This window comes from Ochotona curzoniae, unplaced genomic scaffold (genome assembly GCF_017591425.1).
Source record: "Ochotona curzoniae isolate NIBS_2020 unplaced genomic scaffold, NIBS_Ocur_1.0 scaffold_4505, whole genome shotgun sequence".
Lineage (NCBI taxonomy): Eukaryota > Metazoa > Chordata > Mammalia > Lagomorpha > Ochotonidae > Ochotona > Ochotona curzoniae.
In genome coordinates this window covers 51734788-51745241 of record NW_024467118.1, presented here as the reverse complement: position 1 = coordinate 51745241, position 10454 = coordinate 51734788, and the positions used below count along the sequence as shown (strand labels likewise).

General features: G+C 45.0%; 1 protein-coding gene across 1 annotated transcript in view; it reads left to right on the top strand.

Annotated features, from left to right (window-relative positions):
• Nucleotides 1–605: 605 nt before the first annotated feature.
• The window catches only part of PCM1 (pericentriolar material 1), an 88374-nt gene continuing 78525 nt past the window's right edge, over nucleotides 606–10454 (top strand). The window contains exon 1 of the mRNA XM_040966340.1: nucleotides 606–945. The gene's annotated coding sequence lies outside the window, so the exon portion shown is untranslated. The remainder of the gene's footprint in view (nucleotides 946–10454) is intronic.

Genomic DNA, 10454 nt, shown 5'->3' with positions numbered 1-10454 from the left:
GCGAACCTTAATTAGAACTATTGACAGAGGCATGGAACGGAAGGGACTAGGGCTTCCGAGAAACAAACAAACAAAAAATTTCTTGAGGTAAAATTGTCACTAAGAGCACTTGGCTTTTTCAAACAAAAGGACATCAACTCAAAGGGGCACGAACAATATTTACGATTCTCCCATTAACCAACCACCTATACGAGAACATGACGTCTGGGCTAATTATTTCATTCCCGTGTTTATCTCCTCACGTAAATACCGACGGCTGGATTTGTATTAAAGGCCCTCTTGTATCCACGCCTTGGTGACTGGGACATGGGTGGGCAGCGAATAGAGAACCGGGTCCTCTTCCAGCACCACGCGGACCCACCAACCCTGCAGTAAACCGAGAGGGTCGCCTCGCTTCTTCCTCCTCAGCGAGGACAAGGCGCCGGAGAAGCGCACGGCATTCTGGGAGTTGTAGTCCTCGGCTATGTGGCAAGGGGTCATTTCTAGCTTCGCGAGTTGGAATTCTGGGATATGTAGTCTCCGTTCGGTCGCTTGCGTAATCCGTTCCGGGCTAAAGAGCCAGAAGTGACATCCCAGACTTGGGCGGGTCACATGATCCCTACAGTCTAGCGCGTTGGCCGAGATCGCGCTGCGGCTCCGGCCCGGGCGAGTTCTCGCCCCCACGCGGCCGTTGCTGAGGAGACGGCGCATGTCTCCCGGCGCGTTGCCCCCCTCTGCAGTTCTCCCCGCCCCTCTTCTCCCACCACAATGAGATCCTAAGATGGCGGTGGCTGCGGCGGTTGGCGCCCAGTAGCTAAGGTAGAGAAGGCGGCCATTGCGCCCAAGGCAGCCAGGGAACTTTTGGGACCTTCCCGCTGCGGCCTCTGAGGGACAGCCGGTGCCAGTGGCAGGTCGTGGGGGCTGACCGCCACTCCGTCCTTGGCAGGAGAAGCTGCTCCGTTACAGGTAAATGCCTGCGCGTCCCCGGCCCTAGGCAACCGAGGGCAGCGCGCCACTGGCGCGGGAAGGCAACGGCTGCGGGACACTTGACCCTGTTGGGCCCGGCGGGGAGGGACCCCCCTCTCCTCGGCAGTCTCCTGGGGTTTTTCTTGCTGCCTGCTTCACGTGCCCTAGGCGGACAGACGGAGCCCTCTCCCACCGACCCACGGGATCTCAGGGTGAGCCTCCAGGGACGCTCTGCCCACTGCGGAATCTCCTCCTTGCCGCCCCACCCCTCTCTTTTTCGGGCTCTGGGGGAAGTGGCTGCCCCGCGAGTACTGCGCCGCGAGTACTTCGGGAATGTCCTCTGCGGGAGGAGGAAGCCGAGAGGGGCGGGGTGGGGGGCTGTCGTGGGGGTGTTTGGGGTTCAGAGTTCTCAAGAAAGAGGCCTTGGTGGCCATCGTGCTTGTCACCGCGCTTGCCTCCCTCTGCGCCTCCCCTTCCCTCCCCACAAGGCTGGCCTTTGGGGTCCAGAATCCGGATGGAGAAGAACGAAGGGTGCTTGAGGCAACTTGCAGCGTCGGGGTTGGAGCTGTGATCAGCCGGGCTTCTGTCTCCTGACCCCAAGAGCAGGAGGGCCAAGGGAGACGTGCCTGACTTTGACTCCAAGATGGTACACAATAGCGGGACGCCCACTCCCCTCTCGTTGCCTCTCTTCCCCTCTCTCTTACTGTGGACTTAGTTAGGAGGAGTTTGGGACCTAGGAGAACAAAGTACCAAGTGGGATTCGGGAAGCGCTGCTTACTTTGCAGAAACTTGTGTTTAGGGATTAGTTTTTTATAGGCCTCGCTGGGGAACCGGGTGAGCGAACGCTTCATCCCGTGGCCCAGTCCGCAGCATCTCGCCGTGTGTGAATATTTTTCCTGACCGGTTTGAGGTCCGTGCAGTGTGAAAAGACCGGTAACGGATTGCGTTTTTGACGTTGGAAGAAGCGGGTTTTCTGGGCGCCCCTGCCACCTCCGCCTCTTAAACCGCTTCCCAGACTCCGCCTCTGGTGTTCTCTGGTTACCAGAGCCTCCCGGTGCACCTGCTCCTTTCTTTCCTTATCCCCTTCCTGCTGTGAGCCACAGTGCTGAATACTGAAAATTTGTACTGGAGGTAACCAATATTGAGAAATAGCTTCGAAGCAAACAGGTTTTTTCCCCTTTGAATACTCAAAGTTCTTGAACAGTTTGAGATGGCTGATTAGTCGGAATAATATACTTTGACAACGAGCCTATAAGTGATGTAAACCATTTTCGTTATATTCCGATGTATGTTTAAGATATCACTTTACTTGTTTGGTAGGACCTTTGAGATTGGGGGTGGGGTTTAAAGGTTTACATATAGGGCCTAGTGCGGTAGTCTAGTGGCTAAAGTCCTCACCTTGCATGTACCGGGATCCCATATGGACACTGGTTTGTGTCTCAGCTGCTCTGCTTCTCATTCACGTCCCTGTTTGTGGCCTGGGAAACCAGTAGAAGTTGGCTCGAAGCCTAGGACCCTGCACCGACGTAGGAGACCTGGAAGAAGCTCCTGTCTTCAGATCAATCAGCTCTGGCTGTTGTCTCCACTTGGGGAATAAACCAGCAGATGCTAGATCTTTCTGTATCTCCTTCTCTGTTGATCTGACATTCCAATATTAAATAAATAAATAAATTTTAAAGAAAAGATAAAGTTTACATGTAACGTTTATTACATATAGTTTTGTAAAAGTTAAGGTAACTTGAGTTTAAAATATTGATAAATTGTATTTTTTCTTGTTGGTATTCGAGTCATAGTTTAGAACATAAAATATAATATTGTATATGTCATAGTGTAAGTCAAGAATTTAGTACTTTTTTTAAAAAGATTTATTTATTAATTGGAAAGTCAGATATACACAGAGGAGGAGACAGAGAGGAAGATCTTCCATCTGATGATTCACTCCCCAAGTGAGCACAGTGGCCGATGCTATGCCGATCCGAAGCCAGGATCCAGAAAGTTCTTCCAGGTATCCCACACGGGTACAGGGTCCTCAGGCTTTGGGCCGCCCTCGACTGCTTTCCCAGGCCACAAGCAGGGAGCTGGATGGGAAGTGGAGCTGCCAGGATTAGAACTGGTACCCATATGGGATCCTGGCGTGGTCAAGGTGAGGACTTTAACCACTAGGCCACACCGCCAGGCCCAGTACATTTTTTTTTTAAATAATTAGGAGGAGGTAACAGCTTTGAAGTGTGGAGCAGGAAAGGAACTGTTTCTGAGCTGCAAAAATTAGTTTCTAAACAGATAACTTGATATGATTGTATGTGGTATTCTTTGTGTTATCCTTGAAGAGGATTTGATAATGAAGACAGTTTTCAGAATGTGGTTCTGGGCCCGGCAGTGTGGCCTGCCTTGAATATGCTAGGATCCCATATGGGTGCAGGTTATTATCTCGGCAGCCCCACTTCCCATCCAGCTCCCTGCTTGTGATCTGGGAAAGCAGTCAAGGACGGCCCAAAGCCTTGGGACCCTGCACCTGGGTGGGAGACCCAGAAGAAGCTCCTGCCTTCTGGCTTCAGATAGACACAGCACAGGCCATTGTGGTCACTTGGGGAATGACTCAGCGGATGGAAGATCTTTCTCTCTGTTCTCCTCTCTCTGTATATCTGACTTTGCAATAAAAAGAAATAAATCTTAAAAAGAATACGACTCTACTTAGTGACCCAGAGTTAGCAACCTTATTTGCCTTGCCTTTTGGTGTGCTGCATTGCTCTGCTGTCATTATCTTTGTCAGAGAAGTGCTATGCCATTCCTAATTATTAAATACTAGAATGCTTTATGTGGTGCCAGTTTCTTCATCTTCATAGACTCTCTTTAGCTCGTTTGAATTTATCCTAAAATAACTGTTTCGATTGCCTTTTTCTAAATCCACTTAATTTTTTTTTAACAGAGGAAAGGTTAAGCATTAATTAAATAATGCCTTGAAAATAGCACCCTTTTCCCATGAGCCTAAGAGAGTGGGAAGCAAAGCATCTACTTTGCTTGCAAATGGTGTTCTTAGAGGGACTTGTGATGTTTGCTGGAAACAGGGGAATACTTAGGAGGGTGGAGGATGTTAGAGAATTTCCAGAGGTGCTCACAGCATAGGAAAAGCTGTTGTCATGAGGATGAGGTGAAGTGACATTGGGCGGTTTGAGGTCAGTTATAGCCAGGAGAACTTACTCATTTGCTTGGAGGTTAATGTGTAGTTGCTGCTAAGGTAGTTTTAGGTCTGACTTACAGTGAGGGGAGATCTTAGCAAACCGAATTTTATATATTGAGATATTAACTGACCTCAGGGTTCATAATTGCTTTTCTAGAAAACAAGGATGTATTATTCTGATGCTGTGAAAATGTTCAGCACAGAGTACCATGTCATGAGACAGACATATGTAATACTTAGTACACAGTAAGGTCTTAATCGAATTTTTGCAATTGAAATTGAGTATTTTGTTGTGGTTCATTTGCTCTCCTCCCACCAATAGCTCAAGAGTTACAGATTTTTTTTTAATTTGCTGAATGTAATTATGGGCATTATCCTTTTTAAAAATTAAATTGAGAGAGCAAACACATGTTCCCCTAACCTATCCAGTTCACTTCCCAAATGTCTCAATTGTTAAAACTGGCCCAAGGCCAAAGTCAGGAAACTGGAAGCTCAGTCTTGCTGCTCTCCTCCCTGGATGATAGGAGCCCAGTTATTTGGGTCATCACCATTAACCTCTTGAGTATGGGTCAAAAAGTTTGAAGTAAAAGCCATGTCCTGAACCTACATACTGCATGTCTGACATAGCCATTTGAGCCTGCGTCTGAAGCTCAAAGCCAAAGGCGTACTCCATTTAGAAGTATCATTTTCCAAAAACAAACAAATAAAAAGATGTATATTTTTGTTTATTTAAAAGGCAGAACAGCAAAGAGATAAAGATGTTTAATTTCCTTATTCATTCTCCAAGTGACTGCAACAGCTGAGTCTGGACCAGGCCAAAGCCGGGAGCCAAGAACTGCAGCTTAGTCTCTCATATGGGTGATAGGAGCCCAAGTACCTGGGTGATCTTCCACTTTCTTCCCAGTCTCGTTACAGGGAGCTGAGTTAGAAGCACAACTGGGACTCTGGCCAGTGCTCTGATACAGGATGCTGATGTAGCAAGTGGTAGCTTAACCTCCTGTACCACAGTGCTGGCTCCTGGAAGTATCTTGTTTTAGAAATGTATTAAATTTTTTTTGAAGATTTATTTTATTTTTATTGGAAAGGCAGAGATACAGAGAGGAGAGATCTTCCATCCGATGATTCACTCCCCAAGTGAGCGCAATGGCCGATGCTATGCCGATCCGAAGCCAGGAGCCTCTTCCGGGTCTCCCATGCGGGTGCAGGGTCCCAAAGGTTTGGGCCGTCCTCGACTGCTTTTCCAGGCCACAGGCAGGGAGCTGGATGGGAAGCGGGGCTGCCGGGATTAGAACCGGTGCCCATATGGGATCCCGGGCGTGCAAGGCGAGGATCTTAACCACTTGCGCCACCGCGCCGGGCCCGAAATGTATTAAATTTTTAAGAAGACTCCTATGGAACAGGCTATGGGAATTCTTTAAGTATGTGACCATCTTAAGTACAGAAAAGAAGTGAAGGATATTCCTCAAAGAAAACTGGCTAAATGATTTTTTTAAAAAAAGATTTACAAAGGAGATACAGAAAGAAAGATCTGCCCACTAGTTCACTTGTGGCTGTAACAGCCAGCGCTCAGCCTATCTGGAGCCAGGAACTAGGAGCCTCTTCTGGGTCTCCCACACGGGTGCAGGGTCCCAGGCTTTCGGAAGTCCTCTGCTGCTTTCCCAGACCATAAGCAGGGAGCTGGATGAGAGATGGGGCAGCCCAGACACGATCAGTGCCCATATGGGATCCCGGTGTGCAAGGCGAAGACTTTAGCCACTGAAGATATTGTTCTGGGCCCCTAAGCATTTTCTCCTTCACAGTTTCCATTAAGCGACCTTAATTGTACACTGTATTTAGGCTCCAAATACTTTTTATAATTAATAAAGCCGACACCTCAGTGCAGCTGGAAAGTTGTACACGTATATAAGCTACAAGCTTTAGTTATTTTATGATTTGTATTTATGACTAAATATTTCTGTATTAGTTTATTCAAAAATTAAAATTTCTATAATATTGATTTATAGTTGTTGAAGGTATTTTGAGAGATGTTTGTGAGTGACTTCTATTTGAGAAATAACTAGCATTAACAGGGTTCTGTATCAAAAGTGGAACAGCTGGGGCCTGGACAGTACTTACAGGATGCTGGCATTGCAGGTAACAGTTTAACTCACTGTAGCACAATGGCTCCTGTAATGCGTCCATGTAATAAGAATCTCTTCATAAAGGTCATTAGTGGAGCAGAAATTTGGTTTAGTGGTTAAATGCCTCTTGAGTCACCTGTGTTCCATATCAGAGTGCCTGGGTTCCAGTCCCAGCTCTGTTCCTCATTACAGCTTTCTGTGAATGTGCAGTAGGTGGAGGCTTGAGTTGGACCCTAGCCTTTCTATTGGGAGATGTAGATGGAGTTCTTGGGGTTTAACTAACAGTTTTAATTTGACCTGGTTCTGGCTGTTAAGGGCATTTGGGGAGTGAACTAGTGGATGAGAACTAATCTTTTTTTTTAAGATTTATTTGCTTTTGTTGGAAAGTTGGGTATACAGAGAGGAGGAGAGACAGAGAAGAAGATCTTTTGTCCACTGATTCACTCCTCAAGTGGCCACACGGATGGTGCTGAGCTGATCTAAAGCCAGGGGTCTGGATCCTCTTCCGGGTCTGCCACACGGGTGCAGGGTCCAAGGCTTTGGGCCGTGCTTGACTACTTCCTCAGGCCGATGAGAAGCAGAGCAGCCGAGACACAAACCATTGTCCGTATGGGATCCCGGTGCATGCAAGGTGAGGACTTTAGCCTTTAGGCTACCACACTGGGCCCGAGAACTATTTATATAATGAATATGTATAAATAAAAACAAAAAGGTTAAGATTTCTTATTTAGCTTTTAGCTTGAATTGCCATAGCATGTTTTTAGTTTGTGTCTGTGTCAGATGAGGTAGCCCAGTGAAGCTGTCATATACACCTTAGTGAGTCTCCTGATAGTTTCAGCTTCCTTTAGTAGGGTGGAAAGTGGAAAGAAATGCCTGTTTAGAGGAGACAGTTGGTTTGTTTTTCACTGCCTCTTCAGTCTCTCTTGTGCTCTACCACCGGCACCAATCGTTTTCCAGCAGTTTCAGCTTTCTCACCTCATGTATATAAATCCACCTGGCAGGATCCCAACTGTGGATGGACTCTGGAGTGTTGATTCAAAGGTTGATGAGCACTGCTGAGAACAGAAATATTTGAATGCATCTGAGTGACATCATGGTTGGGGTCTGCTCTGCTGAGTTTCTTCCTTGTCAGGTCTCCCAGGCACTGCCCCCCGCCCCTCGTTTCAGGTGCAGTCTTCCCTCCTCCACACCCCTTAGAACTCCCTCAGCCGCATGCTGTCAAAGGCGCTGCCCAGGCTGCGTTCAGGAGCAGTGCTCCTCTGCCTGGCTGGAACTAGACGCTCTTCTTATGCCTGAGGTCCCATCCCCTCCTCAGGGAGACACAGCAAAGAGTGATCCTCACGCTTAAATGTTGATAAAACTTTCTTCATGATCAGCTCTGTTTGCTTCCCTTGACAATTTGCTCCCTTAAATATATAATCTGATGACCTCTTTTATATTTTCCTGCTTCCCTTTAAAACTGTGTTCTAGTCATGGAATCTACCCTAACCAGTCTGCTGAAATTACCCCAGCAAAGTCAGCGGTAACCTCCTTGTTGCAAAATCCATCCTTCTTATGCACTCCTCCTTTTGGCACACCCTTCTGTCTTTCTGTATATTCTTAAGTGTCGTTTTCTTCTCTCTCTCAAAGACCAGTGCATTGTACATTCTCTCATAACTCTTCATCTCCCCTGGGGCCTGAAGTGCTTTTTAAGTGGATGACTTGCCTCTCCTTTTCAGTCCCAACTTTTCTTCTGACTGATTGATTGGTAGTTGTCCACTAGCTGAAGTTAATTGGGTAGAGAGCATAGGGATCTCAGATGCGACATTTCTAAAACTGAACGCATCCTTAGCTTATTATACTGTCTACAATTTGTTTCTTTTTTTATATTGACTGACATCATGGGTTTCTAGTTGGACAAGCTAGGCACTTTGGGTTCACTATCTAATTCATTTTACTCCTTTCTCATTTGCTCTCCTCGTCATAGTAGTCAGCCAATTCTAGTTGTTTTGTCACAGAAATCATGCCATATTGATCTGTGCATTCCCAATCTTTTTGATTATTAGAAGTCTATCCAAACCTCTAAATACTAGTTTGTGTTATGTCTATAGAATAACATTTAGGAAGTGGTATTTTAATGAAGACTTTGTGGCAGCTAACTTGGCGTGAAAGAGAAATAGCTTGCTGTTTTCTACTTTGGGTGGGAAGATGTGTGTGTGTGTGTGTGTGTAGTGTGCACACACACTTAGCTAAGTGTAAATGTGTAGAAATGATCCAATACAAATATTACTTTAACTTCAAATAAATATAGCTAAGTAATAGTGTGCCCTTAAGATTTGGTGTCATTTTAAGGTATTAAATATTCAATTTCATGACAGTCATAACAGAGGACAGAATTGTTTGCTAACATAAAACACAAAAGAAAGCAAACTTTTTTTTAAAGATTTATTTATTTGTATTGGAAAGTCAAGTTTACAGAAAAAAGGAAAGACAGAAAGATCTGCTGGTTCACTGTCCAAGTGGCTACAACAGGCTGAGCCAGAGCTGAGCCGATCCACAGTCAGGGAGCTAGGAGCTTCTTCTGGGTCTCCCAAGTGGGTACATGGCCCCAAAGTTTTGGGCTATCTTCTACTGCTTTCCCAGGCCACAAGCAGGGAGCTAGATGGGAAATGGAGCTGCTGGGATTATAACCGGCACCCATATGAGATCCTGGAGCCTTCAAGGTGAGGACTTTAGGTGCTAGGCCACAGCGCCAGGCCCTATAAATGGACTTTTAAAAGATTTAAGATTTTGACTTATTTCTTCCAAACTAGCTGTCATGTACAGTTTTTAAATAATTTTTAAAATTTATGCTCATAATATCCAATGGTAGTGGTTTATAAATAACTGCTTAGGATAAGCTCTGTATTTTAGGAAGAATTTTTAATAATAGAAAGTAAACATTTTCTGGTGTTATAGAATGTGCTGGCCTTTCTCGATTGGTGGAGAAGCAAGCTCTGTGCCCCAAGATGTCTGAAGGTTTTTTGTGAAGTTACCTTCTGTGTGTCTGGGGTGGTCTAGGGATTGTTTGATGAGGAGAACTGAGAAGAGAGACTTAGGTCATTTTTCTTGTTCTGGTGATTGAAATGAAGATTCCCAGTTATGGGTGTTAAATTGTTCCGTCACTTGGATAATCATGTGAGGATTAAATGACATAATATGCTATCTGTCCTTTTGGCCTCTCGTTACCTTGCCTTTTTTTTTTTTCCCCAGATATTAAACATTTTTTTTCCATTTATTCTTTCAGATCAGTTTTTTAGAATCATTTAGTCAAGTTCCAGGAAGAACCCCAGTAGGTTTTTTTTTAGTTGTGATTACATAAACCTAATCATTGAGTTTTAAAATTTTAATGTATTATTTTGAGAGGAAAAGAGGAGGGAAGGGAGAGATATATAGAGAGAAAGCATACTCCCCCAGGCCACTGGCTCATCCCCACCTGCCAGCCTAAGGCCTAGGGCTTGGGGAGGGGCAAAAGCTGGACAGTAGTAAGTCTCCCGTAAGGTGTCTGGACCTCCGCTGTCCCCGGTCTGCATTGGGAGGAAGCTAGGATACAAAGCCACAGCTGGGAATAGAACCCACACGTGGACAGGGGAGTCTGCTGTCTTAACCACTAGGCTACACTCTCACAGTAGCCTGTATATTTAGAAAACATAGTATGATTATAATATATAGTTTTCCTATCTGGAAAGACTGTTTGCTACTTTACATAAAATTTCTCTTACATTTTATAAAGCTTAATAGTTCTTCATAAGGGGAAAATTATGTTTTTGTCACTACTAAGTGACATCATTTTCCCATTGTATTTTCTAAGTGGTTATTGATGATACTTTCACATTTTCTAGACTTAAAATGTATATTCTTTAAGAATACTCACCTTTTTCCTTTTCAGTCTTTGTTTTTTGGTTTCTAAGAACCTTCAAAAGAATGTTAGCTGATATGTGTCATGGGGTTTTAAAATCTATTTTGACAGAATGTCCTTCATGTCTTTATTTTATTCATTATAATAGGTATAATGTTGACTGCAATTTAAAATGTATTTTCAACTCTTTTTTTCAATTTTTTCTTAACATTTCATTTAAGATGTAGAGAGAAAGGAACAGCTGTCATCCTGGGGTTCACCTCCCAAATGCTCAGAACAGGAGGGTGGGGCCTCTTCTGAACCAGAAGCTGAGCGCTCAGACTGGGTCCCTGAG